The sequence below is a fragment of the Periplaneta americana genome, chromosome 10 (assembly GCF_040183065.1).
Source record: "Periplaneta americana isolate PAMFEO1 chromosome 10, P.americana_PAMFEO1_priV1, whole genome shotgun sequence".
Taxonomy (NCBI): domain Eukaryota; kingdom Metazoa; phylum Arthropoda; class Insecta; order Blattodea; family Blattidae; genus Periplaneta; species Periplaneta americana.
Genome location: NC_091126.1, coordinates 134,957,625 through 134,982,691, shown reverse-complemented (window position 1 = coordinate 134,982,691; position 25,067 = coordinate 134,957,625). Strand labels below are relative to the sequence as shown.

Genomic DNA, 25,067 nt, shown 5'->3' with positions numbered 1-25,067 from the left:
TACATATGGAGTTAATCTTCTGAAAAGAATAATGGACAAAATTTTGTACGACGTCAACAAAAGTGATATTCCTCGAAAGTTACAACAGTTAGTCTTGACCGCCTTCTTAAAGATAGGTACGATTATGGACTCCTTCCATTGTTCTGGTACAATTTCCTTTTCCCAAATAGCAAGTACAAGCTTATAACTTTAGTACCATTTTATTGGTCAAAAGTAGTATGATGTAGTAAAAGTGTGATAGTCACAGTAAACTGTTGTTGGAAATATAGTTCTGAATTCCCTCTAACGAATGGCACCAAAAACATTTTTTTTTTTTGGCTTTGATAGTTTTCCTCCTGGACAAGAGTTGCTTTCTGAATCTGTCGGCTAGTATGAAATGTAGTAAATTATTTTGGATTTTGTTGAGTAATAATAGAGTAATTTGTATGTGTAATGATAAATCATACCCAACAATATCTTTGTGCAGAAGAGTTCCACTCACGCGCTGTGGGATTTAACCGCGGTCTTAAGTGTGAAAAGCGATCCTCTAGCCTCCATTCTAATGGTGGGTCCCTAAGAGGAGCAGGGTTTCTAAAACGGAGCCTGCAGGGATAGAAGTTTGTAAGACGGCATTGTCTTCCAATTGCAATTACATTTCCATACATCTCCATATATTGCGAAAAGCATCTTCTTGCTTCCAAGATTGAGCCAAGATTACAGTGGCTTGCTGCGTCCGTATTGATTCTATAATCTCATGGAATTCCCACGTCGGCCGTGAATTCATTTTAGTCGAGATCACGAACGAGAAAGCTTCGAAAAGAGACATCAGCAAAGATAAATATGTCAATACAAGTAAATAATCCAATACACATGCGGAAGAAGGATGTTCGTGACAACACATTAAAGATCAATAAAGGCTCTCAAACCGAATTATACGTCAGTTGTTTCCTTGTACAGTGCGTTTCATAAGTTTTCATCGTAACTCTTATGACGTAGATAGGCCAAATTGATATAGCTTAGATACTGTTTCTCAACCGCTGGCAGTGGCAACATTTACACCGGTCCGCGAGATATTCTCCTAGAATTTGTCATTTTACTTTTCTTGGTATTTTTCACGAATAAATACTTTAAAGTGGAAATATTCTAAGGAGAATAATTTTCATGATTGTGTCTAAAAGAGCAGATCGAGATCGACTCTATCCAAATTTACATGAAATAATGGTAGCTCTTCTTCGTTTTTCAACCACATATATTTGTGAAACTGCATTTTCTGTCATGGCTGTGCTCGAAACGAAACAGAGGAACCGTCTCCAATTTTCTGATTATCTCCGTTTGGCTATCACTTCAATTCATCCCAAAAATTATCAAGTTAACGGACAGAAAAAAGTAACGAAGTCTCACTAGCGTCGCTAAGTTCCTTCAAAATTCTCAGGTGTCATAAAAAATAAAACAAACACTAAGGTTAAAATTTTCAATAACTCATAATAATAAAATTGATGTTCTAATGTGCTGCGATTTACGAGTAAATCCATAATATTAATAATTTGTATTGGGACTAGTGTTTAAAATTGAGATATTCATACATTTTATACACAAAATTACATACATTTATCGTGTGTGTATGTATGTATGTATGTGCATGCATGCACGTACGGAGTGTCCCAAATTGATGTAGACACTCTTTGAAATACTATTTCAGAGCAAAGAAATGAGATAGAAATACGATTTTTGCGGTTTATGATTATATGTGATGCAGTGGAAAGCATGGAAACTCATTCATCTGTTTATAAACCAATATGGCGGTGCTATTATCGTTCTATGAACGTAAATGGATATTTAAATGTTGTTGGAAAGCGTAGGATTTGTTGAGGTTCAACGACGTTACAGGGTTGAATTTGGAACACAACCACCAACAAGGTTAACTATCACAAGAATTCGAGACAAGTTTGAAGTCGACGGAACGGTGCAAGATGTGTTGAAAGAGCGCGGTGCGAAAGAAAGAGAAGTTCCACCGATAACGAGAGTGTTGATGCAGTCATACAGGCGTTTGCACAATCTCCAAGGGAGTCAATGAGGCAATGTTCTCGTGAGATTGGTATCAACAAATCCAGTGTTCATCGAATTTTGCGAACTCAAAAATGGAAGCCTTACATTCCGAGACTTGTCCATGTACTAAATTAGGACGACCCAGATAGATGACTGGAATTTTGTGAGTGGTTCTTGAACATGTGTGATGAAACGGAAGATTTTAAAGACCTAATTGTTTGGTCAGATGAAGCCACATTTAAACTTAATGTCACAATTAACCGGCACAGTATTGTGTGTACCGGGCTAACGAAAACTCACACATCTTTCAAAAAAAGGCTGTCCATCTTCCAGGAGTAACAGTATGGTGTGGTCTGTCTTCCAGAGGAATAATTGGGCCGTACTTCTTCGAAGGGACTGTCAAGTGTGAGAAATACCTGCAAATGTTGGAAACCACGATTCCACGTCTTGATGATCTCTTTGAGAATGAAGATGGGTTTTATTTTCAACAAGACTCACTTTCATGTCAATGTGAGGAATTTTCTCGATCGCACACTCAATCAGAAATGGATAGGACGAAGAGGAAGTGCTGCGGATTTCCCGCCTCGATCTCCGGATTTAATCCCTCCATACTTCAACCAATGGGAAGCTGTATAGGACACAGTGTACGCTACAAAACCACAAACATTAGAGGAGCTGAGAGTTCAGATTGAATATGTCTGTAATAATATTCCATTAGCAACAATCCAGTTGGTATGTCGCTCTGTTGTACGTCCCGGCGGAAGGGGGACATTTTGAACATGTACGGGCTCAAGGAATACAAAACCGCAAACATCGTATTTCTGTCTCATGTCGTTGCTGAGAAATAGTGTTTCAAAATGTGTATACATCAATTTGGGACATACTGTATATATGTATGATAAGTACTCTGTCGAAATATTGACGTCCTTCTCCCACTTTCACTGCTCAGCTGACTTGTGTTGTGAGTTGCAGTGCATAATCATTCTTTCCATTACCTTTACTTTTTCAAATATCATTAAAATAAATTTTAATACAGTTATTAATGTTATCAATTTTATAAGCTTTGTGGTCCGAAAGGGATAATATGTCAATGAAATCAACATAAATTAATTGACGATATTGGATTGAAGAAACTGTAACATACTACAAAATTTCATTAAACCAGTGATTGGTAATGAATTAAATCATTCGTCAAGTCACACCGTTTTCGTAGTTTCGATAAGTCTAGAGGTGAACTAATATTTTTAAGTCTTAAGTTTACGCCACCCTTAATTATTAATAATTTTTAGTTAAATGTGTGAACTTAAAAAAATTGGAAAGGTATTTAAGAGTAAATTTGTTGGGACCGAGCCCTAGTCTTTTAGAAAAAGAATTTACCGGGGCGCGATCTCTCAGAAGTTCAGAACCACTACCTTAGAATTTTTTTAATTCCTTACAAGAGCTTCCTGCTCTACCAACTTTCCGAATCCTCCAGGTATTACAATTATGTAGCTATTTTAAGTGAAATTGTATAAACTTAGTTATGACTTCATTCTGAAAATATGCTTATATAACTTTAATATTCATTCTGTATTAATGTCTACGTTTATAATGATTTAGCAGTTTAGTTCTTCACCGCAATAGTGATTAAAGAGTTATAGCCCCAGCCATCTAAATGCCGAAGTGAATGAGACAATTTCCTCCTCACTTCTTGTATATACGTTATATCAGAATGTCACTTACTACAGAGCGGTCAGATTATCTTTCGGCCGATAAACGCGGGAGCTAACTCAGCAACTAGAAGGTCACATTACTGGATACGCGTAAAGCTCGATTCACATTATACGTCACATCACCGTCACATCACGGACCAGCAGCGTTGCATCAAAACATTGTACAATGCGTTTTGTATGGTAGCGTTCACATATACAGGCAACGTCACAGCCCATCAACGGCACGGACCGTCTGGGATTCTCGAGGAGAATGTTTTGATGTGACGTGGACGGTTTGATAGCGTGAATTGTTTATGCTTTCTTCTTCCTCCCTGTTATTTATACTCGCTTTAACATCTTTGGTCATATTGCTAGTATCTTTTGATTGAAATCCGAAGGTCTGTTCTATTGTTGTGAACTAGATGGTGACTATATGTATTACTGATTTGTTATGAATATGGTTTCGGTGATGAATGAGGCCGATTCAATCTTTTCAGGTCCAGAATGCAAAGTGAGGTGGGTTTCATTAAGGGATCAGTTTAGAAAGGCATTAAAAAAGAGGAAGACTAAGAGCGGACAGGCAACCCACACCGAAAAAAAAAAAATGGAAATATGAAGATTATATGTTATTTCTGATCCCGTTTATTAAAGAAAGAGAAACTATAGGAAACGTTGAACCTCAAGGCAGTGACGATTCGAACAATCAAGGAGAAGAAGAAAGTTTGGACAACGATACAAATGAAGAGACTGCAGAGATTGCTGCTTCACATCCACAGGACTTAAGAAAATCAGTACTGCCAGAAGCAAGAACACTGATCCTCTAGTTACAGGGTCACAAAGGCGTCCAAAGAAAAAGTTGCAGGAGAAGGAAACAGCGTCATCTCTCGTTATGAAATATTTATTAGAAAACAATGAAAAATAAAAGCAATTGACGTCTACCTGCAGTGCGGACCCAATAGATGCATTTTTCAACGGCATAGCTGCCACAGTGAAACAATTTTCACCATTAAGACAAAATCAAAAATTTTCAATATAATTTCTAATCTTGAATACGAAGAAATTCAAGAAAGGATGTTCCAGTCCCAAAGCAATGAGCAGCCTTCGATTTCTTCAGCACCACCAGCTCACTATCAGCATCCCGTGCTGCAACACGATCAGCTGCAAACAGTTAGGGTTACTTATCGGACGACCTCAACTACGTCACATGATCCGACAACTATGCAAACACCGTCGCCTACACCATCACACGTGTCAGGAATGTCATCAGTTCAAACCTACTATTAACAATAGATGTTAGAGATGTGGAATAATTAACGTTTTCCTGTGAGTGATTTTATGCAAGGAATGACAAACAATAATTTGTTTTAATTGACATAATTGCTTTTCCATTTCATTGTTTAGACTACAATCTAGAAGGACTTACCTTAAACAAACCATCAACTTTTCTTTTGCTGAAATTGCTTCTCTAAATGTTGTGTTTTGTTTTTGGATTTGTATTTCTATTTTTTGAAGCAAAATATAAAACTGATATTTTGACATTCTAAAATACTTATAGAAGCAACTTTCATCATCCTCCAACTGTCGGTATAGTGTATGATATTCACCTATATACTTCCTCTTTCTGAGCATTTCTTTCATCCATATTCTGTTTCGTTTTCTTCTTTCGGCCTCTTCTTCGTCCAACAAGACAGCAATCATCGCAAGTTTTTGTTTGCTAAATATCGGCATTGTTCGAGAGCACAGTTCCTACAGTCTTGATGGCGGCAAACTGACGGTCAGTTGCCGTTAAATGTGAATGAGTTTGCATTGGACGGTGATGGTCCGTGACGGTGATGTGACATATAATGTGAATCGAGCTTAATTGCTTTGTGCGATCAGTTGATTCCGAGTGCTGTTATCACATAGTTTCTTTTACAAACAGTAGACATTACTGTGAACGTTCTTTATTTCTGTATAGCAGTGGTTGCCAAATACTAGAAATTATGACGCAATAGAAATATAACCCGCACATCACTTTTGCATCATCAGGTATTGCAGTGAATGACAGTGCACGGGTAGGAAGAGTGTGGGGATATGACGCCATATTGAGTAGAGGCAGGAACATGTGTTGGCGATCACTGCTGTATAGTTTCTACATCTTCTTTCAATGTAACTACAGAGTGTAGACATTACTGCCAGTGTTCCTATTTATGTATAATGTCCGTATCATTTTTCAGTGTAATTGTATGTATGTGTGTGTTTGTTATGATCCCTTTGTAATGGCAGCTGGAAAGTTCATATTAGAATAAAGAACTTTCATGAATGACAATATGAAAACCAAATTATGTCGAGAGTTCTGTAGGCAATTTCCACAAATTCCCTTGCGTCAAGTTCCGAACAGATACAGTTAGGCGACTGGTTCTTAGATTAAGAGGAGCTAGTTCTCTAAACGCTAGAATTTGTAGTCAAAAAACAACGGTTTTAACAACAAAAAAAAAAGATGAAATTGTGGCATAGAACTGTCTCCAACGAAATCCCTACATCGTCTGTCTCAAGAAATAGGCGTTTCTAAAGGGTTAACCCGCGCGGCAACTAACTTTTAAAACTCAAACCGTACAGGGTGAGTGTAGTACCCGAGATCACATATAGATTGCTCATTCCTATGTTAAAATTGGTTGCATTTTGAAGAGAACAACCGCCAAGATCGCCAGCCGTCCGCCGTAAACTAACACGAGATGGCAGTACATTCGCTAATGCAATTCAAATGGGAGTTACGTCGCGACTCCTTATGTAACAACTAGATGGCAGCATAGTAAACCTGGTAAAAGTTGTTACCGTCAAAACCTATAATGCCGAACAATTTGGGTATATATGATATAGAATAGTACAGGAATTACAACCACGTGACAACATAAGTCGAGTGAATTTCTGTAATAGGTCTTTACTGAATATTGGTGACGGTACTATTCATCCAGATTAACTATTTTCTCTAACGAGACGTGGTTTTATTTCCACGATTGTGTCTGTAAACAAACCAACAGATACTGAGCGCAGTAAAACCCACAAAAATAACAAAGTTTCCTTACATTATAAAAAAAATTGGTGTGTCTTGTGCTGTCACTGCGAGTATAATAATAGCGCCCATATTTTTTAGGCGTTCGCCTGCTGTGGAGTAACGGTTAGCATGCCTGACCGTGAAACGAGCGGGCCCGGGTTCAAATCCTGGTTGGGATAAGTTACTTGGTTGAAGTTTTTTCGGGGGTTTCCCTCAATCCATTAAGAGGAAATGCTGGGTAACTTTCGGCGCTGGACCGTGGATTAATTTCGCTGGCATTATCACCTTATTCTCTTTCGGACGTTACATAACCATAGCAGTTGATAAAACGTCGTAAAATAAGCGACTAAACAATTAGACGACAATAAATGCAGAGAGGTACCGCACACAAATACTCTTAAATTTCTTCCCGTTGTGAGATAACGAGGGAAAATGCGGGTATTTTCAATAAGATTTCGCCATAGCCTACACTGCTGACGATTCTTTGAATGATATAAGGCAGGTTTTTATAGACAGTATTATTTTAAAATGTTAATGTCCCCCACGTTTGCCTGACCTCACCGTGTGCAACTATTATTTTTGGGTATCCATGGGAAATAGAATCTATAGAAGTAACCCACACATCATCGGTGAACAGAAACTATCAGAATTGAAGGATTCAGAGGCATAGTGGGCCAAGCGCCATTTAATAGAAACGGAGAAAGCAGGGGTTAAAGTTAAGTGAATACCATAGTTTAATAAAGATTGACATATCATTCAGTTTTAATGTGTATACTTTATATTCCTTGCTATGTTTCATTGAATTATGATACTTAATTTTAACCCTTGTGTTCTACGTTTTTAATATATGGCACTTCGACCACTATGGCTCTGAACCCTTCAATTACTGAACATTTTGTGCGTGTTAATACAAATGTCAATTCAATTCAATTTATTTTGCCATTAGACATACAGTTTTAGGCTTCGTCAGAATACATTGAAAAACATATAAATACATTTTAAAAACACTAATAAAAGAAACAGTAAAATTTAAATAATACAATGAAAACATGAAATAATTTGAAAATTTTTAAAGTAAAGAAAACTGACTAAATTGGAATTAAACTTATTTATTAAAGTACTGTACAATTTCATACAAATTTGGGTTGAAAAACTCAGCAACGGAATAAAAAGGATTATTTAATAACCAATTGAAAAATCTAGTTTTGAAGCTATTGATTGGTAATTTATAATATTCACTGGGGAGATTATTATATAATTTCATCCCCATATTTAAAAAGTTTGTGTTGCTCTTGTGTAATCTACAATGTGGAATATGAATTTGTTCACTATTTCTAATTCCATGATCATGTATATTGCCCACTAATGAGTAATTGTCGATATTTTGTCGAGTATAAAGTACTAGATCATATATATACAAATTTATGATTGAATAATTTCAAGGGAAAAATTGTTCCGGAGCCGGGTATCGAAACCGGGACATTTGGTTTAACGTACCAACGCTCTACCACTGAACTACTCGGGAACTCTAACCGACACCGATTCAATTCTTCCCTCTATATCCAGAGACCTCAAAGTGGGCTGTCAACCGTCAAGCAAAATCTTCGAGTGCACACTAACTCCGTGTGACTTAAATTGTGGTTTTCTGCTAACGAACAGAAACGTCTATTATGCAAATCAAGATTTCAGGTGTAACTCCCTGTAAAGCTGATTTGAATAATTTCGAGGGAAAAATTGTTCCGGAGCCGGGTAATGAACACGGGACCCTTGGTTTAACGTACCAACGCTCTACCACTGAGCTACTCGGGAACTCTAACCGACACCGATCCAATTCTTCCCTCTATATCACCAGACATCAAAGTGGGCTGACAACCGTCAAGCAACCAACTTCGAGTGCACACTAACTCCGTGTGACTTAAATTGTGGTTTTCTGTTAACGAACAGTAACGTGTATTATGCAAATCAAGTTTTCAGGTGTAACTCCCTGTAAAGTTGATTTGAATAATTTCGAGGGAAAAATTGTTCCGGAGCCGGGTATCGAACCCGGAACCTTTGGTTTAACGTACCAACGCTCTACCACTGCGCTAATTGGGAACTCTAACCGACACCGATTCAATTCTTCCCTCTATATCCACAGACCTCAAAGTGGGCTGACAACCTTCGAGCAACCAACTTCGAGTGCACACTAACTCCGTGTGACTTCAATTGTGGTTTTCTGTAAACGAACAGTAACGTGTATTATGCAAATCAAGATTTCAGGTGTAACTCCCTATAAAGTAGATTTGAATAATTTCGAGGGAAAAATTTTTCCGGAGCCGAGTATCGAATCCGGGACTTCTGGTTTAACTTACCAACGCTCTACCACTGAACTACTCGGGAACTCTAACCGACACCGATCCAATTCTTCCCTCTATATCCACAGAACTCAAAGTGGGCTGACAACCGTCAAGCAAACAACTTCGAGTGCACACTAACTCCGTGTGACTTAAATTGTGGTTTTCTGTTAACGAACAGTAAAGTGTATTATGCAAATCAAGATTTCAGGTGTAACTCCCTGTAAAGTTGATTTGAATAATTTCGAGGGAAAAATTGTTCCGGAGCCGGGTATCGAACCCGGGATCTTTGGTTTAACGTACCAACGCTCTACCACTGAGCTTCTCGGGAACTCTAACCGTCAACGATCCAATTCTTCCCTCTATATCCACAGACCTCAAAGTGGGATGACAACCGTCAACTAACCAACTTCGTGTGCACACTAACTCCGTGTGACTTAAATTGTAGTTTTCTGTTAACGAACAGTAACGTGTATTATGCAAATCAAGATTTCAGGTGTAACTCCCTGTAAAGTTGATTTGAATAATTTCGAGGGAAAAATTGTTCCGGAGCCGGGTATCGAACCCGGGACCTTTGGTTTAAAGTACCAACGCTCTACCACTGATCTACTCGGGATCTCTAACCGACACCGATCCAATTCTTCCCTCTATATCCACAGACCTCAAAGTGGGCTGACAACCGTCAAGCAACCAACTTCGAGTGCACACTAGCTCCGTGTGACTTAAATTGTGGTTTTCTGTTAACGAACAGTAACGTGTATTATGCAAATCAAGATATCTGGTGTAACTCCCTGTAAAGTTGATTTGAATAATTTCGAGGGAAAAATTGTTCCGGAGCCGGGTATCGAACCCGGGACCTTTGGTTTATCGTACCAACGCTCTACCACTGAGCTACTCGGGAACTCTAACGGACACCGATCCAATTCTTCCCTCTAAATCCACAGACCTCAAAGTGGGCTGACAACCGTCAAGCAACCAACTTCGAGTGCACACTAACTCGGTGTGACTTAAATTGTGGTTTTCTGTTAACGAACAGTAACGTGTATTATGCAAATCAAGATTTCAGGTGTAAATCCCTGTAAAGTTGATTTGAATAATTTCGAGGGAAAAATTATTCCGGAGCCGGGTATCGAACCCGGGACCTTTGGTTTAACATACCAACGCTCTACCACTGAGCTACTCGGGAACTCTAACCGACACCGATCCAATACTTCCCTCTATATCACCAGACATCAAAGTGGGCTGACAACCGTCAAGCAACCAACTTCGAGTGCACACTAACTCCGTGTGACTTAAATTGTGGTTTTCTGTTAACGAACAGTAACGTGTATTATGCAAATCAAGTTTTCAGGTTTAACTCCCTGTAAAGTTGATTTGAATAATTTCGAGGGAAAAATTGTTCCGGAGCCGGGTATCGAACCCAGAACCTTTGGTTTAACGTACCAACGCTCTACCACTGAGCTACTCTGGAACTCTAACCGACACCGATCCAATTCCTCCCTCTATATCCACAGACCTCAAAGTGGGCTGACAACCGTCAAGCAAACAACTTCGAGTGCACACTAACTCGGTGTGACTTAAATTGTGGTTTTCTGTTAACGAACAGTAACGTGTATTATGCAAATCAAGATTTCAGGTGTAACTCCCTGTAAAGTTTATTTGAATAATTTCGAGGGAAAAATTGTTCCGGAGCCGGGTATCGAACCCGGGACCTTTGGTTTAACGTACCAACGCTCTACCACTGAGCTACTCGGGAACTCTAACCATCAACGATCCAATTCTTCCCTCTATATCCACAGACCTCAAAGTGGGCTGACAACCGTCAAGCAAACAACTTCGAGTGCACACTAACTCCGTGAGACTAAAATTGTGGTTTTCTTTTAACGAACAGTAACGTGTATTATGCAAATCAAGATTTCAGGTGCAACTGTCTGTAAAGTTGATTTGAATAATTTCGAGGGAAAAATTGTTCCGGAGCCGGGTATCGAACCCGGGACCTTTGGTTTAACGTACCAACGCTCTACCACTGAGCTACTCGGGAACTCTAACCATCAACGTTCCAGTTCTTCCCTCTATATCCACAGACCTCAAAGTGGGCTGACAACCGTCAAGCAAACAACTTCGAGTGCACACTAACTCCGTGAGACTTAAATTGTGGTTTTCTGTTAACGAACAGTAACGTGTATTATGCAAATCAAGATTTCAGGTGTAACTCCCTCTAAAGTTGATTTGAATAATTTCGAGGGAAAAATTGTTCCGGAGCAGTGTATCGAACCCGGGACCTTTGGATTAACGTACCAACGTTCTACCACTGAGCTACTCGGGAACTCTAACCGACACCGATCCAATTCTTCCCTCTATATCCACAGACCTCAAAGTGGGCTGACAACCGTGAAGCAAACAACTTCGAGTGCACACTAAATCCGTGTGACTTAAATTGTGGTTTTCTGTTAACGAACAGTAACGTGTATTATGCAAATCAAGATTTCAGGTGTAACTCCCTGTAAAGTTGATTTGTATAATTTCGAGGGAAAAATTGTTCCGGAGCCGGGTGTCGAACCCGGGACCTTTGGTTTAACGTACCAACGCTCTACCACTGAGCTAATTGGGAACTCTAACCGACACCGATCGAATTCTTCCCTCTATATCCACAGACCTCAAAGTGGGCTGATTAACTTCAAGCAACCAACTTCGAGTGCACACTAAATCCGTGTGACTTCAATTGTGGTTTTCTGTAAACGAACAGTAACGTGTATTATGCAAATCAAGATTTCAGGTGTAACTCCCTGTAAAGTAGATTTGAATAATTTCGAGGGAAAAATTTTTCCGGAGCCGAGTATCGAACCCGGGACTTTTGGTTTAACGTACCAACGCTCTACCACTGAATTACTCGGGAACTCTAACCGACACCGATCCAATTCTTCCCTCTATATCCTAAGACCTCAAGGTGGGCTGAGAACCGTCAAGCAACCAACTTCGAGTGCACACTAACTCCGTGTGAATTAAATTGAGGTTTTCTGTTAACGAACAGTAACGTGTATTATGCAAATCAAGATTTCAGGTGTAACTCCCTGTAAAGATGATTTGAATAATTTCGAGGGAAAAATTGTTCCGGAGCCGTGTATCGAACCCGGGACCTGTGGATTAACGTACCAACGCTCTACCACTGAGCTAATCGGGAACTTTAACCGACACCGATCCAATTCTTCCCTCTATATCCACAGACATCAAAGTGGGCTGACAACCGTCAAGCAAACAACTTCGAGTGCACACTAACTACGTGTGACTTAAATTGTGGTTTTCTGTTAACGAACAGTAACGTGTATTATGCAAATCAAGATTTCAGGTGTAACTCCCTGTAAAGTTGATTTGAATAATTTCGAGGGAAAAATTGTTCCGGAGCCGGGTATTGAACACGGGACCTTTGGTTTAACGTACCAACGCTCTACCACTGAGCTACTCGGGAACTCTAACCGACACCGATCCAATTCTTCCCTCTATATCCACAGACCTCAAAGTGGGCTGACAACCGTCAATCAATCAACTTCGAGTGCACACTAACTCCGTGTGACTTAAATTGTGGTTTTCTGTTAACGAACAGTAACGTGTATTATGCAAATCAAGATATCTGGTGTAACTCCCTGTAAAGTTGATTTGAATAATTTCGAGGGAAAAATTTTCCGGAGCCGGGTATCGAACCCGGGACCTTTGGTTTAACGTACCAACGCTCTACCACTGAGCTACTCGGGAACTCTCCCGGGTTCGATACCCGGCTCCGGAACAATTTTTCACTCGAAATTATTCAAATCAACTTTACAGGGAGTTACACCTGAAATCTTGATTTGCATAATACACGTTACTGTTCGTTATCAGAAAACCACAATATAAGTCACACGGAGTTAGTGTGCACTTGAAGCTGGTTGCTTGACGGTTGTCAGCCCACTTTGAGGGCTGTGGATATAGAGGGAATAATTGGTTGGTGTCGGTTAGAGTTTCCGAGTAGCTCAGTGGTAGAGCGTTGGTACGTTAAACCAATGGTCCCGGGTTTGATACCCTTCTCCGGAACAATTTTTCCCTCGATATTATTCAAATCAACTTTACAGGGAGTTACACCTGAAATCTTGATTTGCATAATACACGTTACTGTTCGTTAACAGAAAACCACAATTTAAGTCACACGGAGTTTGTGTGCACTCGAAGTTGGTTGCTTGACGGTTGTCAGTTCACTTTGAGGTCTGTGGATATAGAGGGAGGAATTGGATCGGTGTCGGTTAGAGTTCCAGAGTAGCTCAGTGGTAGAGCGTTGGTACGTTAAACCAAAGGTTCTGGGTTCGATACCCGGCTCCGGAACAATTTTTCCCTCGAAATTATTCAAATCAACTTTACAGGGAGTTACACCTGAAATCTTGATTTGCATAATACACGTTACTGTTCGTTTACAGAAAACCACAATTTAAGTCATACGGAGTTAGTGTGCACACGAAGTTGGTTGCTTGACGGTTGTCAGCCCACTTTGATGTCTGTGGATATAGAGGGAAGAATTGGATCGGTGTCGGTTAGAGTTCCCGAGTAGGTCAGTGGTAGAGCGTTGGTACGTTAAACCAAAGGTCCCGAGTTCGATACCCGGGTCCGGAACAATTTTTACCTCGAAATTATTCAAATCTACTTTACAGGGAGTTGCACCTGATATCTTGATTTGCATAATACACGTTACTGTTCGTTAACAGAAAACCACAATTTAAGTCACTCGGAGTTAGTGTGCACTCGAATTTGGTTGCTTGACGGTTGTCAGCCCACTTTGAGTTCTATGGATATAGAGGGAAGAATTGGATCGGTGTCGGTTAGAGTTCCCGAGTAGCTCAGTGGTAGAGCGTTGGTACGTTAAACCTAAGGTCCCGGGATTCGATACCCGGCTCCGGAACAATTTTTCCCTCGAAATTATTCAAATCAACTTTACTGGGAGTTACACCTGAAATCTTGATTTGCAAATTTATGATTGTTAAAATCCGTGATTGTCTGAACAGTGACCGACAATGTTCCAGATAGTTTGATTCACATAAAATTCTAATGGCGCTCTCTTGTAAAATCAAGACGCTTCCAATTATTGGTTCCATTTCCCCAGAAAATTAGGGCATATTGAATTATCGACTGAAGGAAAGGAAAGTAGGCACATATTAAATAATTTTGAGAAACGCAAGTCGTTAATTTCTTTAACAAATATAAAACTCTTGATAGCTTTGTGCATATGTATTCGATGTGCTTATCCCAAGTTAAGCTGGAGTCTATAAAAAGTCCTAGAAATTTTGTGTAGTTGAGTCTGTTGTCCTTATTTATTAGATAATTTAGGCTGAAATTTATGTTGATAGTTTTTTCTTGATTAAGCAAGAAACAATTAGATTCAAACCATAAAGCCACCTGTGATAGAGTGTCGTTGTTGAGAGCATGTAATTGATTTAGAGCAGAGGAAGAACATAGTAGATGCAAGGCATGTGTGAATTAATATGGTCACTATTTCCAGCAACTCATATAACACAGGTTACTTTTTATTAAGCTATAAAATATAATTTATTGTTAGCATACTTTACACATACAGTGGATTTCGCGCAATAGATCCTGCGGTTAGAAGGACCAGCTGCATATTAGAACGAAGCGTAGAGGGACAAATGTAGTACATGTCAATACTTGCATCTAATTCGGTTAAGAGGACCAGCAGCTTTATTGAACCAAAACGCATGGTCCCAACGTGGTCCTATAAGCGGAAACCACTGTATACGCAAAATGAGCGGAACGTTACGGAAAGAAAATTCCTAGAGCCATCCTTAACCACGCTGCGTCAATTCATGCGCTCCAATGGCCGAAAGATAATCTGACCGTTTTGCTCATTGGTTACTAAGAAAATAGCTATGACTGCACAGCAAATATTACGTAAAAGTCACGCCGACATGTTGAACTTTATCGACCTTTCTTCCTGGTGTTAAAATGCTTTAGCTTCTTATTCGGCCTGTGTGAACTCTCCTCTGCCTCCTTTTAATTTTGGTAAGATTTTTTTTGCGGCAGTTAATCTCGTCATCGTGAAGCCGTAAGTTAATATTTCATGAGCCTAAATATTTAATTAGGGTCATTGTTGAAGCTTACTGAAGATTCTTTCTTCGTTAGCGTTCGTGGAATGGTTCACGAGATATTAAATGTTTAGATGGTGAGAGAAAATCCACAAAAGATTAGGAAAACCATTAGAATTTTTCTGGAAGCAAGTAAATAGATAGATTGGAAGTAGGCTAAACCCCGAAAAAAGACAAAGTATATGATTATGTTTCGTGACCAGAACAGTCTACGAAATGGAAATATAAAAATTGGAAGTTTATCCTTTCAAAAGGTGGAAAAATTCAAGTACTTTGGAGCAACAGTAACCAATATAAATGACACTCGAGAGGAAATTAAACGCAGAAAAAATATGGAAAATGCCTGTTATTATTCGGTTGAGTAGCTTTTATCATTCAGTCTGATCTCGAAAAGTATGGAAGTTAGAATTTGTAAAACAGTTATAATACCGGCAGTTCTGTATGGTTGTGAAACTTGAACTCTCACTTTGAGAGAGGAAGAGAGGTTAAGAATATTCGAGAATAAGGTGCTTAGGAAAATATGTGGGGCTTCTTCTTCTTTCCCTTACTTTAACCTCTCCCTTTTAGGTATTTATTACACGACCCACACCACCCGGGCATTACAGGGCCGCGACCTGTGGGGAGAGGAATTAATCTACGGATCACATAGCCTATATACTTTTTTGACTTTGAGGGCCTCCCCGCATGAGGGATCAGCTCAATGCCAGGGCCACCTCCGATACAACACAAGCATTTAAGACATTACACATCATTCACTCATACATATGAAAGGATTAAGGGAAGGATCGCCGTCCATGGCCGGACGTTCAAGAGGTACAATCCCGGCATTTGCCTGGAAATATCTGAGGAAACCATGAAAAACCTCAGTTAGGAATGCCAGCCCCTGGCATCGAACCCCGGACCCCCCGAATGCAAGGCCAGCCCGCTCGGTATATTTGGGGCTAAGAGGGATAAAATTACAGGAGAATGTAGGACGTTAGACAACGCAGACCTGCATACATTGTATTCTTCACCTAACATAATGAGGAACATTAGATCCAGACGTTTGAGAGGGACAGGGTATATAGCACGTATGGGTGAATCTAGAAATGCATATAGTGTTAGTTGGAAGACCTTTGGGGATGCCAAGGCGTAGGTGGGAAGATAATATTAAAATGTACTAGAGGGAGGTGGGATATGATGATAGGGACTGGATTAATCTTTCTCAGGATAAGGACCGATGGCGGGCTTATGTGAGATTGGAAATGAACCCCCGGGTTGCATATAAGCCATTTGTAAGTAATTTGTAAAATGGGGACAATGTGAAAATCATAGCAGATATTGACATGGCCGCCATTTTTGCAGTTTTCAAAATTTTTCGTTGATAGTTTTTAGCGACATCAAAATACTTTTTCTTTATATCCCATTTATCCTTATTGTCGTTATTGCTGATAGTTTGTGACAGCCTTAACTTCCCGCCACACTTTGGGCCGATTTGACCTGTAAATTTGTTGGTCAGCATAGGCTAGTAACCGAAAGTCCACTGAGAAAGATAAACTTATGCCTTTCTATGTGTTAATAATAATAATAATAATAATAATAATAATAATAATAATAATTATTATTATTATTATTATTATTATTATTATTATTATTATTATACGGTAGGCCTATATTTTTCATTTCAGAGAATATCCTACACAAATCAAAGCTCAAATAAGCAGAATTTACGTGCGACGGAGTGTGTATTTCAAGTTCCACATCGTAAATACTAGGTGTTCTGATTCGTTGTCACTCTATCTTCGTAAGATTTGAAACGCGATACAGATAATTATGTTCAAGCACCAGAAATCTCTAGCGATATTGCCAGAGTGGAACAAAACTACCGTTTGCGACAACACAAACAACACAACAAGTGACACATACCAGATCACATTGTAATGGAGGTGATTCTCCACTTGCATACCTTAAACGTAACCGCATTTCGTTGCGCTTGCAGCAAGAGGCACAAGAGCGTGGTGCCAAGAGAGATGTTATGATGTTAGATTAGTCTAATTAATTATTCCACATCGCTAAATAGATTTCAGTTTAAGGGTACAGTTAAATATTTCTGTAATGAACTTGATCGCAATAAGTATAGTTGAGTTGAGGGTTAGGCACGTCCATATACGTCAGAGAAGTAAGAAATACGCCCCCTGTCTGCTAAATATGCGCTGGGATTGTTTAGGGCGTTCCACGAGAAAAGTTATGACAAAAGTTTTACACACCACCACTAAATCACCGGCCCCTAATTTTCCCCTTCCCAAGGGTTCACTGTCGCAAGAGGCGAAGGGACGACGCACTGTATGGAGCAGGATATTAAAACTCCCATGCGGAAGGAATTTCGTTTCGAAAAGAGCGGATCGCATACACTAAACCACAAGAGTAGCTCTCAACCTAGCCACTATTTGTTAGCACACTAATAATGGATAAAGTCTCAAATAAATTAATTTATTTAGTTTGTTATTCTGGTATGTACTGCATCGAACTAAATAGTAGAAATTGCATTGATAATTATTGTTAGGATTTTCATAAACTTACACGAATTTTGTGTGACTAATATAAGTCTAGTATTATTTGATGTGCTGTATTATAACTAGGCTCCGTATTCCAGCTATCAATAAACTGGAATGAAGTTGCCTGATTCGAAGCATATGTGGTGTCACAGTGTAGGTACAGGTACGTTCATATACAAAATAGTTACACATCCTTTGCCCTCTTCCTCTAGAAAGACAAAACCGGGACGCAGTCATAGTGAGTAGTCTTATCGATCACTGCTCTTACTAGTCGTATTATTTAAATAACTAAGTTACATCTTTGTGGCTGATTGAAAGTTCATTGCTGAGGTAAAATGTCTTAGATAAGACGCTCAAGCGTGGAATATTGCAGGGTATAGTTGAGGATATTTTAACTAGTATTTTCACTGTCAATATAGATAACATTACTTATAAATTGTGTAAAATAAACGTAAAAGTGACAAAAACACAAAGTGTGTTGAACGTAATCCAAAAGAAATAGTACGGTACCATCAAAATCTGAAAATTATGAAGATATTAACTCGAGCGACGTTTAGCATGGACTTGTGTAGCCTACCATGATGTTCAGTGCCAACATCCCTATTAATAAATGAAATAATTTACATTTTAGGGAATTTCTAGAAAAGTACACTGAAAATTATTGGGTTTTCAGTGATGAGCGACATGCAATATCCTAATGAAACACGAAAAAATATTAGACAATAATAATAATATCTTGTACTACAACATGTACCAATAACGTCATGTGCTATTGAAAGAATTTCTTGCAATATAAAATCATTTCAAGTGACATTCGCATATGTTCAAGTTCCGTAACTTACGAATGCACTTTATTGTTCACTGCAAAGATCACGACGAAAATGAACATCATGGCTCAAGCAAGTGATTACTAGTATGGCTTCAGAATGTCGGGAGTTGACTGTACTCCACGAACACGCAGCGACGACCTGTTTGTTTATATCCTTATCCGTTGCATTACCTGTGTTCGGCGTACTATATACCCAATGTGTCCTTAACTTCAGTCTTTAGATAATGGAATACGAAGCCTAAATAATAACTAAGATGTTATTCAGAGTGGATGAAAAAGGTTATAGAAAGATAGTATTTTGGCGACATGAGTCCACGGATTTGTCATGGAACTACCTGATATTAAGGATTTGTAGTCGTAAGTAAAATAATACTAGGGCTCATCGTGAAAACTTTATTATTATTATTATTATTATTATTATTATTATTATTATTATTATTATTATTATTATTATTATTATTATTATTATAAACCTCGACAAGAATCTCTTCAAGCAACCGCGTATTTACAGTGATTGCGTATTGCAGCATGTGAGTAGTCTAAGTTTGAGTTATATAGGCATACGGTATCCATTATCTTCTTATTGAATTGCAATTATCATGGGCATTAATACATACTGCATTATGTAATACGTTAGCGACATTAGAGTAGCGGTATGTACAGTAGTGGCAAAGAAAACCGGACCGACCCTTGTAGCTGATTTCAGAGCCTTGTTCATCCCAGAGCACGATAGACTGGTAACTAAGACTTTCGTGGTTCGAATCCTGCCTGGAAAGGAAACTCTTTTTTTTTTTGTTCCTTATTCAAATTTATTCCCAATACTTTTGGATTACTGGTAAAATTCATGTTCTGAGAGTAATAAGTTAATTAAGTAGTAAAATATCGCTGCAATCGAAAAGTGTTGGGAATAAATTTGAATAAGGAACAAAAAAAAAAGTTTCCTTCCCAGGCAGGATTCGAACCACGAAAGTCTTAGTTACCAATCTATCGTGCTCTGGAGTGAACAAGGCTCTGAAATCAGCTACAAGGGTCGGTCCGGTTTCTTTTACCACTACTGTACTTAATTCTTTTTAAAAAGTTATTTTACATTTCTTTTCCTGGTCTGTGAACTCATACAATGGATAATCAAATTTTTAGGGTCATTAGATATGAATTTACACTTATGACTAGGGCCGTGACATCGGTATAGTTGTATTAGTTTGAAGTCGATTGAAGGGAACGCACAACGCCGGACAGAATATAGTCGACGTGTTTCAAGTACAAGCAACGGAAACGAATTTGACATACGCATAAGCAAGCACGTTCCGTGTTTTGTATACGATTGTTGCGTATTAAAAATCAAGACAATGCAATTATTTTATGTAAGACTTAATATCGGAAAGGTCTAAAATGCTGTTGACGTTGAGAATAATTTTTGGAAATCATAATTAAATTGTCACAAATATTGTAATACAAGTTTGAAAAGATGTTGTTTTTTTATATTTAGAGTTTTACATTACACTTTTATAATGCCGAAAAGTATATGGTGTACAATTCTGCTTTCCCCATATTTAACTGTTACATTAATTTATTTATCACATCTATTCCGTGCCTTACTTTTCTTGCATGTTGTTTGCCTGGTTTCGGTTCCTGCTGCAATACACAACATTCATTTTCAAAGTTTCAAATTAAAATGACCGCCGAGTGTCGGATAATATAACCTTGTATGCGGAAAAACTGTGATGAACATCGGCTGAAACCAAAGGCGCATCTGTAAAATATTTCACATCATCCATTTCTACATCAAGTTGATAGCAATCGCACTTCTTGTCATCTGACAAAAGTCTTGGAATTCTGCGTAGTGAATTGAAACCACCGTTTCTTTGTATTACTGTGTTCATTTTCGCACACATCTTTTTGCTTATATTATCTTGCAGACCATTCACTTTTGAGATGTGATTATTTACTATCGAAATTTGCTCCACCAATTTCACAACAGTCTTTTCGAGATATTCGATTGTAGAGGGGATAAATCCAAAATTAAATTAAATATATTCTCACTGTTTTTTAATTTTGGTTCACCAAGAAGAGTTTGGGCATTGCTTATGGAAGCTGCATCGTTTCCCTCAATAGTAAAACTGCAATGCAAAACTCTGAATATAAAGAAAAACATCTTTCCAGACTTATGTTTTACCACATTTGTGACAATTTAAGTATGATTTCCTACAATTATATTCAACCTCACCAACATTTTAGACCTTTCCGATATTAACCCTTATATACAATGATTGTATTGTCTTGATTTTATAAAACACAATAATCGTATACAAAATACGGAACGTGCTTGCTTAGGTGTGCGTCAAATTCGCTTCCGCTGCCTGTAATTGAAACACGTCGACTACTCTGTCCGGCGTCGTTTATTCACATTCAATCGACTTCAAACTAATACAAATATACCGATGTCACGGCCCTTATGACATATCATGACAAGATCTTTCCATTCACTGCTGTGGAGTAACGTGAAGCGAGTAGGCCCATGTTAAATTACTGGTTGAGGTTTTTCCGATGTTTTCCCTCAACCCATTAAGAGTAAATGCTAGGAAACTTTCGGTGTTGGACCCTGGACTCATTTCGCTGGCATTATTACCTTCATATCATTCAGACGCTAGATAAACACATACAGTATGTTGATAAGCGTCGTAAAATAAACCTCTAAAATATCTTTCTGTTTAATACAGTAATGAGAATCACGGCCATAGAGACTTTAAAGCACCATAGAAAATAAATCGATCAGCAAACCTTTCCACAATTATGGCCGACTGAGAAAAGTTTGAGAGAGAGGGTGTAGGAAAAGGGTATGTTATTTTAGCTTTACAGGAGAATCAATTTAATATTGAGCCAATGAGAGTATTCCGAATCTCAGCGCTGAGCAATGTGATGGCATCACGATGTTCCGAATTTCAACGATGATGTCACTGATGCTCCATCGGTGTCGCACCGGTGCCATCAGCTTGCAGAGGTGGTGGCAGTCTCCATCAGCCACCATCAGTGAATCTGATTGGTTCTTGTGTAGGGCGGAAATTAGCAGACGAATTACATCGTGCACTGTTGTGTCATGGCGGTGTGTTCTGCTTTGGTTCTGCTGTATTGTTTATAATTAGCATAACGTAAAAACAATATGCTAATGACTTATGAACGAACATGTCAACGGACCAGTTATTACTACCGGTTCAAGAAATAAATTGTTTATGCTCTCTTTTCTTTGAGCGAGATGACAGTATGGAAATTTCGCAAAATCTTGCTAGCGTTGCACAATAATAACTTGTACAGCCGCCATGATAGCCATTGAACCTTCCAGCAGTTTTGTTCCTATTCCGCTGCATCGTGACGTCATTGATGTCCACCGGTCCGGTGAGATTCGGAATACGCTGAATGTTATCCGTACTGTAGCCTATGTGCAGAATCACTTTTTGCATTAAAATATAAATGTATTGTAAAATACACGAATATAAATATATTGTACAATTACAAGTGAAAAAAAGAGTTATTGTACTATAGTCACTGTGACATGGTAAAAGTATTTCAACCATCAGGATACATTATTTGCATTATTTTCCTCGAAATACCGCAAGAGTGCGTCAATTTAATATTGGACCGTCCAGTGTTATTATCCATTCAAGGTATTCAGTACAGTCTCGGGTGGAGTCAGGTGCGGTCTCTTTGCTGTGTGAACTTAGGCAACTGAAGCTAAGAAGAGTGATGTGAGGTGAAGAGGACCCAACATTACGTTTAAGCAACGGAAACTGATTATATACCATCGTGCAAGAGGTAAAAGCCAAAGACAAATAGACAATATGCTAAATTTGCACAAGAGTAGTGTTGTAAATATTATAAGACGATACGAAAAAGAGGATAGAATAGAGGGTATACCACAAACAGGTCAACCAAAGAAATTAACTGAGCGAGAAGAATGGTTCGTACTAAGAATGGATAAAACTAACCCAAAAATAAGTGCACCAAACTTGCTTCCGAATTGTTGGACAGGTTTAATAAGAAAGTACATCCAGAGACAGTGCGTTATGTGATTAGGAAAGCAGGGTACACTGGCATACATAAATGAAGTGAATAGAAGAAAGAGACTTAAATTCGGATAAAAAAAACATGTTAATAAGAATAAAAAACTAGTAGAAAGATGTACTTTTTGCTGATGAAAGTAAGGTAAATGTTTTTGGTTCTGATGGTAGAATAACTGTATGGCGCAAAGTAAATGAACTAAAAACTAAGAACTTGCAGCATACAGTTAAACATGGTGAAGGGACTGGAGGGAGTGTTGTGGTCTGGGAGTGCATATCTTCAGTAGGGGTAGGGGAGATGGCCTTCATCGATGGTAAAATGAATCAAAATGACTGTCTGAATTAGGGTTGTGAGTGTTAGCCGATTTTTATAGGTTATTCTGTGTGTTTGTAAAAATTGTCATTTAAGCCTATTATAAAGTGGAATGAGGATATAAATTGTAATTAATTAATTATGTATCATATTTATTCAATATTTCATTATACGGTATGTAAGCTCCTTAATGTGAGTGATAACGATTTTATATTTAGCTAAGTACTGCTACTAATATTACTACGTTTTATTGTTTCAATGTATATTTCACTTCTGGTAGTGTTGAATAGAAAGCCTCGTGGCCTTAACTGTATCAGAATTAATGCGTAAATAAATAAATAAATAAATAAGTAAATAAATAAATAAATATGTAACTAAGTAACTAATCAGGCAACCAAGTAACTAAGCAGGTAACTAAGTAACCAATTAACTAACTAAGCAGGTAACTGAGTAACCAAGTAACTTAACTAAGCAGGTAACTAAGTAACCAAGTAACTAACTATGCAGGTAACTGAGTAACCAAGTAACTTAACTAAGCAGGTAACTGAGTAACCAAGTAACTTAACTAAGCAGGTAACTGAGTAACCAAGTAACTTAACTAAACAGGTAAATAAGCAGGTAACTAAGTAACCAAGTAACTAATTATTCAGGCAACTAAGTAACCAAGTAACTAACTAAGCAGGCAACTAAGTAACCAAGTAACTAACAAGCAGGCAACTGAGTAACCAAGTAACTAACTAAGCAGGCAACTAAGTAACCAAGTAACTAACAAGCAGGCAACTGAGTAACCAAGTAACTAACTAAGCAGGCAACTAAGTAACCAATTAACTAACTAAGCAGGCAACTAAGTAACCAAGTAACTAGCTAAGTAACTAGCTAAGCAACTAGGCAACTAAGTAACCAAGTAACTAGCTAATCAACTAGGCAACTAGGTAACCAAGTAACTAGCTAAACAACTAGGAAACTAAGTAACCAAGTAACTAACTAAGCAACTAGGAAGCTAAGTAACTAGGTAACTAAGCAGGTAACTAAGCAACTAGGAAACTAAGCAACTAGGCAACTAAGCAGGTAACTAAGCAACTAGGCAAGTAAGCAAGTAACTAAAAAACTAGACAATTAAGCAGGTAACTAAGCAACTAGACATTTAAGCAGGTAACTAAGCAACTAGGCAACTAAGCAGCTAGATAAGTAACTAGGCAACTAAGTAACTAGGTAACTAAGCAACTAGGCAACTAAGCAGGTAACTAAGTAACTAGGCAACTAAGCAGGTAACTAAGTAACTAGGCAACTAAGCAGGTAACAAACAAATAAATAAAAAATTCAACATGGAATCTATTAGGCCTTTATGAAGAGATTTATTTTGTAACGCTATGAGTGTTTGCACTATTTAAATAATTTTTGTAAAGAAAAACTAGATCTGGTGGCTTGTTAAGATGGATAATGAACGACCTTACGCTATAAACAATAAGTAATAGTCATTCTCCCTTGATTTAAAGCGGTCAAAGATCCCGAAAGTAAAATGACTACTGAAGTCTGAATGACAGCTGTTCTAATACGGTAACCTATCACCACAGTATAAGGCTACTGTGAAAAAACTTCCAAAGTTACATAATACGTCCTTTTGTCCAAGACTTTGACGCCTTCGCTGGACAGCATTTACAGAGTTTCAGTTCAAGTTGACCGTACATTTTTTTTTATCTCACGAGAAAATACACAATAACTGTTTTCGAAATCTCCTTTCCTTTATATGACTTTGTCCATAGCTTCACAGCGGACTGAAATAATGCAGAACAACTCTTGTCCTCTTTCATGATACGGGTTCTTTTAACTTTCAGAATGATCGCAGTTCTTGTCAAATATAACGAGACCTTCACATCTTCACCGGGCAGTCTTTCAAGGTTCTCTTTAGAAAGTTGAGACTATTCTCCCTTTTTTATGACTTCATTCAGAACTTCTCCAAGAGATTGTTAAACAAGTCCCTTCCTTTCCTTCTGCCGTCAACGACCCTGCTTTGAACTTGCCTTAATAAATACACCATAATATCTCAGGGAAACTTTCAAAATTACAGACTATTTTATTATGGTCAGGTGGCCGTATCTCTAAATGGCTACATTTTGTTATCAAGCTACAACCATCC

General features: G+C 38.3%; 3 non-coding genes across 3 annotated transcripts; all 3 read right to left on the bottom strand.

The window, feature by feature from the left end:
- Positions 1 to 9,627: 9,627 nt before the first annotated feature.
- TRNAK-UUU (transfer RNA lysine (anticodon UUU)) lies at positions 9,628 to 9,699 on the bottom strand. The gene has a single exon. It is a non-coding gene; the product is annotated as a tRNA-Lys (tRNA).
- Positions 9,700 to 9,912: 213 nt separating this feature from the next.
- Positions 9,913 to 9,984, bottom strand: TRNAI-GAU (transfer RNA isoleucine (anticodon GAU)). The gene has a single exon. It is a non-coding gene; the product is annotated as a tRNA-Ile (tRNA).
- Positions 9,985 to 10,197: 213 nt separating this feature from the next.
- Positions 10,198 to 10,269, bottom strand: TRNAN-GUU (transfer RNA asparagine (anticodon GUU)). The gene has a single exon. It is a non-coding gene; the product is annotated as a tRNA-Asn (tRNA).
- Positions 10,270 to 25,067: the final 14,798 nt, after the last annotated feature.